Below are 9,168 nucleotides of genomic sequence, written 5' to 3'. Positions count from 1 at the left end.
CCTTAATCTAGTTAAATACCAGCACTTTTTAGAAATTCAAGATGTGATCTTTCTGATGGTAAATCTTCTTGGGATCTAGATGGATAAAGGGATTTAACAGTGATCTGCTGGTTAGATAATACGTTCATCATAGCTGCACCCAATATTCTATGTTGAGTTGGAACTATAAAATATCGGACAAAATAAATTGGCTCGGCACAATCCACCATTTATTGAATACTAGTTCCTCTAAGATGTATATTTAACAATCTTTCTGTTAAAACATCTTGAGGTCTACATGGATGCCATGTAATGTCTGGGATCATATAGACAGGTGGCTCTATCATTGTATGTTGTACTGGAACTTCAGTCTGCCCAGTAAAACAATATGGCCCCGAACAAGCTGCCTCTTGGCATCCAATAAATAGGAATCTATCGAGATCATGCTCAACTTTAGCTGTCGTTTATTAGTATTTGCTTGATATTAAAGAAGATGCTGCTCCCAATCAGAAAAGTTCTAAACCAACAGAGGAGAACCAGCATTTCGGGAAGGAGCTCATTAAACGGCATGCTGATTCTCCTCTACTGATTTAGAACTTCCCTGGCTGAGAGCGGCTTCTTCTCCAATATCAAGCAAGAACTAATAAATGACAACTAAAGCTGAGCTTGACCTCCATTGATTTCTGCAAGTTGGATGCCAAGAGGCAGCTTGTTCGGGGCCATATTGTTCTACTGGGCAGACTAAAGTTTCAGTACAACAGACAATCATGGAGCCACTTATCCATCCGATCCAAGAGATTATAGGGCATCCATGTAGACCTCAAGATGTTTTACCAAAAAGATTGTCATATATACATCTTAGAGGAACTGGTATTCAACAGATGGTGAATTGTGCCGAGCTACTTTCTTTAGTCCGGCATTCTATAGTTTCAGCTCAACATACAATATTGGGTGCAGTTACGAAGAACGTATCATCTAACCAGCATATCACTGATAACATCATTCATCCATCCATATCCCAAGAAGATTTATCATCAGAAAAATTGCCCCTTGAACATCTAAGAAGTGCTGGTGTTCAATTAGATCAAGAAAACCAATTAATTCCAAATTTTCTATCATTGGGATGTGTACCGGCTCAAGCTGTCTATGCACAATCATTTCAGAATGAATTGTTAAGAATCCAAAAGCAATAAATAATCTTTGAAAAAAAGAGGGGCGGGAAAAGTCATTTGTGTGAAAGCTTCCAACAAGATAAAATCTTGTCTCATAAAATGCATCAGTTCATAATTTTCCTCACATTCACATATAGTTATCAGATCTCTTGGCTTACACTTTAAAGCTTTTAGATCTTTGCAAAAGGGACATCTTGTACTTCTAACGGAATAGAATAGTCAGCAGTAGCATCTTTGTTTATTTAATTTGTCAAATATATGTCAAAGGTCTCTACCTCAAAATGCAAAGAAAATGTTAGGGGTCAAGTATTACCATTTGATGCAATGAGCTGTTTTAAGTTTTAACAGACAGGGCGAAACATGCAAAAACTTCTTCAGCAATAAGAAATGAGAAATGTTCAAGAACGATAACCTTATCCATAAGTTTTCAACCTTTTAGAAAAAATTCAGTAGCAAATCTGCTAAATGAAAGTGGAGCCATAGAGCACACAGTGGAAAATGCAAAGAGAAAGTAGAGGAAGAGATCAAACATCCATCTAAATTTGAAAGACTAACGACACAATGGAAGTTGTAGTCACCAAATGATTCCATGAGTCCAACCTTAATCATCAGATCCTGAGCTGAAAGATTTTTAATCATTTTTTTTAAATTGTGCTCAAAAGATGTTTCAAACTGGAATTTAGACCTAAATGACAAGTATTTGAACATTGACTTGAACTTTGCAAAACAGCAGGGAACTTGAATTTACATTTGATTTGAACTTCAAATAAGAGGAACAAAGACTTGGATCAATGTTGGACTACACAAGACTAGGATTTGTTTAGACCACATAAAACTTGATTCAAACTGGATTTGAAAGAACTCAAACTTGAGTTTGATTTTGACAATAGGGGACCTATTCTGAACTCGAATGGACACTGAATAATTGATATTAAGTTCAACTTATACTTAAACTTAATTTGAAAAACATGAATTATAAGAGCAATGCAATCAAATGACAAATAAGTATTATAATGAATTCAAAAGTTATTTGTGATATGCAAGTTTTAATTGACAATCACGGGTACTAAATCAAGATCGAATAGAGAATTCATTCAAGAGCAATATGTAAATATACAAATGAAAGATTTTTTTACATGTCATATAACTTCTCCACAACTGATAATATGAAGAGTGTGATGATTCACTTGTGAGTGACAATTGTGAAGGTCACAAGAGATGGTGCTATTACAAATGAAGATTAATAATGCAAGTACAACAAATGCATACATTAGATTCCATAAACAATAAAATCAAGGTCAATGATATTCTTCATGACAATCATCTAAGAAATATATAGTTGTCCTTGATACATCTACTTGCAAGTACTGATAGAAGTTTATAATGTCATGGAGATATAGACAACAATTGCTGGAGGAATTAAAAGAGATACAAGCAAATACACTAAACCCCAATAAGCCATGGTGGCTAACATATAGTGGTTGCATAAATCTACACACGGTCAACATGGTAGGATGAAGCAGTGCCGGATGCACCTACATCAAGAATCAATAGTAATGTGCAAGCAAATGTGTCAATCTCCTACGAAAATGAAAGGACCAATGCGTATCAAGTATACATATGTGCGATGATGGTAATCAACAGTACATAACAAATGCTACAACAAATTTACAATCAATAATCAATCAATGGTTACAAAACACATTGATCTACTGCAAGTAATGATGGAATATATGTAGCAGATGTAGGCCCCTACGAGTTGTTGTAGAAGACCCGATGTGGTGTTCACAAGCAAAATATAAAAGTGACTATATCAGGTGCAAATGCCTACGAGTCACTGTGAGAAACGCATCGTGCATAAGACAGGATATCAACCAGCATCTACAAATGCAAGCATTTACAACTCAAAGCAGGGGATTCGTTAGTGCAGTATAATATACCTACGTAAATCATGCAAGTAGTGCATGACAGTCTACCTGTGAAATTGTTGAAGAAGAACCTCACCAAGAATAAAATAGAATGACATACGAAGATAGGAGAGGCACTATTTATTTTCTCTCAATAGAGCTACTCCAACCTTTTCACATATAGACTCATTTTGTATCCTATCTTTAAGAGTAAAGCCACTCATCCACCTGAGCATCCTCATCTCTACAATGCTTAACTTAATATTATTCTTCTCTTTTAATGACCAACATTCTGAACCATAAAGCATTGTAGGTCTCACCACCATCTTTTAGAATTTTTCAAGTTTGAGGTGGATTTTTTATGTCACACAATAAGCCTAATGTATTCCTCCACTTCAACAATCCAATTTGACTTCTGCTAATAATATCCCCATCTATTTCATCATCATTATGAACAATAAATCAAAGATATCTAAAATGTGTACTCTTAATAATGACTTTATCGTCCAAAGTCACAATCCCCCCACTAGATATATTAGTACTAAAATTACACTTCATATATTCAATTTTAGATCTACTCAAATGAAAACCTTAAGACTTTATAGTTGACATCCATAATTTAAATTTACCTTTAACTACCTTTCTAGTCTTATCAATAAAAAGAATATCATCCGCAAAAACATACACAGCAGTACCTCTTGTAAATGTCTACTAAGAATAACCATGAGTAAAACAAAACAATATGGGATTAAGGTTGATTCCTTGATGTAATTCCAACAAATAGGAAAATACTAAGCTCATGCTAATATGTCCTTAACGACTTGAATATAAGCAGTATTAGCCCCTTTCTTTTTAAAATCTTCAATGCACTTTCTTGGAACTTTTCATATGTTTTCTCTAAATCAATAAATATCATATGAAAAACCTATTTATTCTCTCTATACTTTTCCATCGAACCTCTTAATATAAATAATTAGCTTCCAAATAGACCTACCTGGCCATGAATCCAATTATTTTAAGAAAATTAATATCACCGTAAACCTATGCTCCATAAATCTCTCCTTAGTTTTAAGTATGACACAGTTAAATTATTCTCTATAATTGCATTATCTTGTGCCCACTTTTATTCTTGGACATATAAATCAACAGCACACTCCGCCCGAAGGACGGCGTTGTTTTACTCGGCATCTTTTTAGTCTTTAAAATTATTTAAAAAAGTTTATAAGACGAAAAATTCCTTCAAAATCTAAGCATTTCGACACGACTATTAGATATCATTAGATCCAACATTATTTTCACACTTATTTTCTTTAAAAAACATTCTCTATCTTTGATTTACTAATGAGTCCGATAAATAAAAAATTTTTTACTTCATTGGATGCTTAAGGTCACTAAGCAAATCGTGTATTCTCATAATATTTCTGGAAAAATTTAGCAAATATCTCATCCACCTTTGTTAATATACTTCTAATAAAAGTACATTTTTATTTTCACCTTAATGCCACTTCAACTTGAACTTAAATCCTTATTATTCTTATTCTTGTGTTGACTAACTTCTATACATATTGTGGGCTCCAAAAATTCGGCCCGGCCTCTGCCCGCGTTGCTTTTTCTTTTCGGGGGAGTTTTAACGGAATTAAGTTATGGGGTAAATTTTGAGAAGGCAGATGGGTTTGTAGATAAGACACTACCCAGAGATTTTGCCCTCATTTTGCGAGGACTTTATGATCTGAAATATGGTTTTCTATAAGCACAAGCCCTTATAGTTAATTATCCCCCCCACTAACGAGAGTGAACTTTCAATTAAGGCTAGTCATCAATTATATACATAGAAATACATATTATCTAGCTTATAGTAGCAGTGATGAGAATGGATATTGAGAATTTAAAGATTTGACAGGTTAAAAAATTTAATATTTAAAATAGAAATTTCACCATCTTGCATTCAAAGTAAATGGTGGGGGAATAGATGATGCACCCGATCAAGATCCCATGGTTCCGTCCTCCCGGACCATCGTGATCTCTGGTTTACTTAGTCATAGGAGGTAGTTGACCCAACATGACAGAAGGATCCTTGTCGGCAGCCAAAGGTTGCTTCGTCCAAGGGTACCTTGTAGACCTGCGTTGAATGTTTGTTAAGGAGGATAAATTTAAATCCACCTTAGCTAACAGAGGGCTTTGTGCTATATAAATCATATCCTATTGATTCTTATCTCAAGGATTTGATGTCACTAAGGAACGTATTGGCTCAAGACATAACCGATATTTCGTGGTGCCATTTGGAGACAAAACCACTCGGTTCAAAGGTCCCCGAGTATTAATCGCTTATCATGCGGTATCATTTAACGGCAAAACCGCCGGTTAAGGACACGTACCACGTCCTTACTAGTAGGAAATTATTTGAGAATGGATCCTAGTGATATTATCGACTATGCATTAGCTCTATGTGAGATGAAGTAAATTTCATGTTTGTCCACCTTGGCAAACTATTGCAGATGGTAGACAGATTTTCCTTAAGTGTTTTGATGGTTGATTTCAAAATTAAATATCTTGGAGTTTGGTTTTTTTTTTTTTTTGGAAAATTTAGATTTTGGGTACTTGTAGTATTTTGAATTATTCAAAATAAAACCTCTCCAGTTGAGGTCTACATTCAATAAAGTCATCATCAGAGTATTTGAGGTCATTTCCCTTTATTGATTGAACCTTGTCGACTCTATCGAGTTATCGACAGAGGATCGGGTTTTATAAATTTTATGCCTTTATTAGTGAATTCTCTTGAGTATAGGCCCTAAAAGCCTAATATGAATGTATTAAAAAAAATATACCAGTCACCACGATCGTATATTTATTTGATGGTTCGAATCCTGTCGACTCCTTTTGATCTGCATAGAAGGATTAGGTTCAAACTTGAATTTACTTATTGACCAGCACAACATACCTAGACGTCACGTGTGTACTAATAACACGCTAGCCGAGGTCCATGTAGGTTTTGTGATTGTACTTTCCCCTTCCGTGTACTTATGTGTATACAAACTACGGTGCATGTGTGAGGGCATTTAGAAATATTTGTAAACGTCTTCTGTCTGCTTGCATGGATGTTGCGGATCCGGTGGCGTGGCGTAGCAGTTTCTGGATAGAGTTGTTTGCTGCATTATACATATAGACTGTCATGCACTACTTGCATGATTTATGCAAGTAGATTATAGTGCACTAATGAATCCCATGCTTTGAGTTGTAAATGCTTGCATTTGTAGATCCTGGTAAATGTCCTATCATATGCACGATACGTTTCTCATAGTCACTCCTAGGCATTTGCACATGATATAATCACTTTAGCATTTTTCTTGTGAACACCTCATCAGGCATACAACGGGTCTTCTACGATAACTCGTAGAGGCCTACATCTGCTACATATATTTCATCTTAACTTGCAACGGATCAATGTATTTTGCAACCACTGATTGATTATTGACTGTAAATGTGTTGTAGCATTTATTATATGCTGTTGATTACCATCGTCGCACATATGTATGCTTGATAGACATTGGTCCTTCCATTTTCATAAGAGACCGATACATTTGCTTGCACCTTACTATTGGTTCTTGATGTAGTTGCATCTGCCACTACTTCATCCTTCCATGTTGACTGTAAGTACATTTATGCAACCACTGCATGCTTGCCACCATGGCTTATTGGGGTTTAGTGTATTTGCTTGTATCTCTTTTAATTCCTCCAACAATTATTGTCTATATCTTCATAACACTACACACTTCTATCAGTACATACAAGTATATGTATCAATAACTACTATATATTTCCTGGATGATTGTCATGAAGAATATCATTGATCCTGACTTTGTTGCTTGTGCAGCTGAATGTATGCACTTGTTATACTTGTATTATTAATCTTCATTTGCAATCGCACCATCTCTTGTGACCACCTTCACAATCGTCACTCGCAAGCGAATCATCACACTCTTCATAATCCTTTATTGATTACTAGTTGTGGAGAAGTTAGATAACATATAAAAAAAATCTTTCATTTATATATTTACACATTGCTCTTGAATGAATTCTCTATTCGATCTTGATTGAATACCAATGATTGTTAATTAAAACTAACATATCACAAATAACTTTCGAATTCATTATCATAACTCTTTGTTATTTGATTGCATTGCTCTTATGATTCATGCTTTTCAAATTAAATTTAAGTATAAGTTGAACTTAATGTCAATTATTCAGTGTCCATTTGAGTTCAGAACAGGTCCCCTGTTGTCCAAATCAAACTCAAGTCTTAGTTCTTTCAAATCCAGTTCAAATCAACTACTATGTGGTCTAAACAAATGCAAGTTTTGTGTAGTCCAACATTAATCTAAGTCCTTGTTCCTCTCATTTGAAGTTCAAATAAAATGTAAATTCAAGTCCCTTGTTGTTTTGTAAAGTTCAAGTACGAGTTCAAATTGTTGTCATTTAGGTACAAAATCCAATTTGATTTGGGTTAACTTTCATTTAGATTTATGTTTCGTTTATTGTTCAAATCAAGTCCAAATTTTAAGTTCATTTCATTTGAGTCCAAAATCATGTTCCATGTTATGCAAATAAAGTCCTCTACTATCCAAAAATTTGTTTAAGTTCATGTCTTTTTCAGACAAAGTTTTGATAACCTCCCGAAGTCTCCCCTGTTTATGGGAAATTTCAGGAGTTTGGGCCTCCCGCCAAACTAGAGAAAAGCATACATAGTTAGTGTCGTGGGACACCGTGGCCGTAGTTTTCGTCCCCCACCACGCCAAAGAAAGGCGTACAAGGGTTTGCAGGCATCTGCAAGAAAAATGCAATTTTTTCCCGTGTACGGGTACTTATATTTTTGCCCCGTCGTTCTATGAAAAGCGCGCATAAGACTCATCTACCTCGTTATAAGTGCCACACCCCCTCCCACCACGCTAGAGAAAAGCGTGCATAGAGGGTCCCTCAGCACATCGCAAACACCAAAAATAGGACTTTAGGAGAACATCCGCTTTGTCGCTAGCATCGCAACAAATTTCTGCCCACCACGCTAGAGAAAAGCATGCATTGGTGGTTGTTCGTCACATTGCAAGTGTCGAAACGGGCTTTCTCAAATTTGCAAAATACCCTTTTTTTCTTTTTTTCTTTTTTGAAAGCTCTCTTTCTCTTTTTTTTTTCTTTTTTTTTTTAATCTTTTCTCTATTTTTTTTCTTTTGTCCAAGAGCATGATTTAGAAACATCTATTGAGCACAATTTAAACATCTATTTAGTTATCTTCTCCGCAGGAATACAAGCATGCTATCATCTTGAAGGAAGTAGTTCCACCTCTCAGTGTTCATCCATATCGTCATCCTTAAATTCAGAAGGATGAGATCGAAAGATTCATTAAGGAGCTACTGGAGGCAAGGATTATTCAACCCAGTATCAATCCATTTTTCAGTCCAGTGCTATTAATCAAGTGCTCCAACAACAATTTCCTTTGTTCCACCTTGAGGACAAGGTGGCACTTTGGAAAGGAAGTATTATTAGACCGGTCCACACGGGACCAGCTCAGGCAGAGAGCAGGCGGAACTCTCCGCCTGTCATGTAGGCCAATCGGGCCACCAAATTCAAGGGAACTTCTTTGGAAAGATTTGTGAAGGAATTGGGAGGGAAATTTGAATGCAGGGATTGTTTAGAGATTTCCATTTGATTTGTATGCATTAAATAGTTTATTTTCCTAGGGTTAGGGCATCTTGAATTTGGTGGAAATTTGAGATCTTTTAAATTTAGGTTTTCTTTTGGACTCTAACAGTGTCTAGAGATTTGGGAGAGATTGATCCTCCTCTCGAATTGAGGATCAACTGTACCTTGCTATTTTCTGTTTCTATTTCATCAAATAATACAAATTTTATACTATTTTCTTGATTTTGTGTGAATTCTTGTGGAGGATTTTTGCTATTTTTTTAAAGATTGATAGGAATTACTTGAGATCTTCAAGTGTTTTCTATCACAATGAATGGAAAAGCTACCTCTTGAATATATGTTGCATGAGGTTTGTACAACTTTACTAGAAGCTTTCCAAATGATTTTCTTTCCCTAGAATTTTTTTTATTATGATCTTT

Source organism: Dendrobium catenatum, unplaced genomic scaffold (genome assembly GCF_001605985.2).
Source record: "Dendrobium catenatum unplaced genomic scaffold, ASM160598v2 fragScaff_scaffold_156, whole genome shotgun sequence".
In the NCBI taxonomy this organism is placed as follows: Eukaryota; Viridiplantae; Streptophyta; class Magnoliopsida; order Asparagales; family Orchidaceae; genus Dendrobium; species Dendrobium catenatum.
This window is presented reverse-complemented; position numbering follows the sequence as displayed.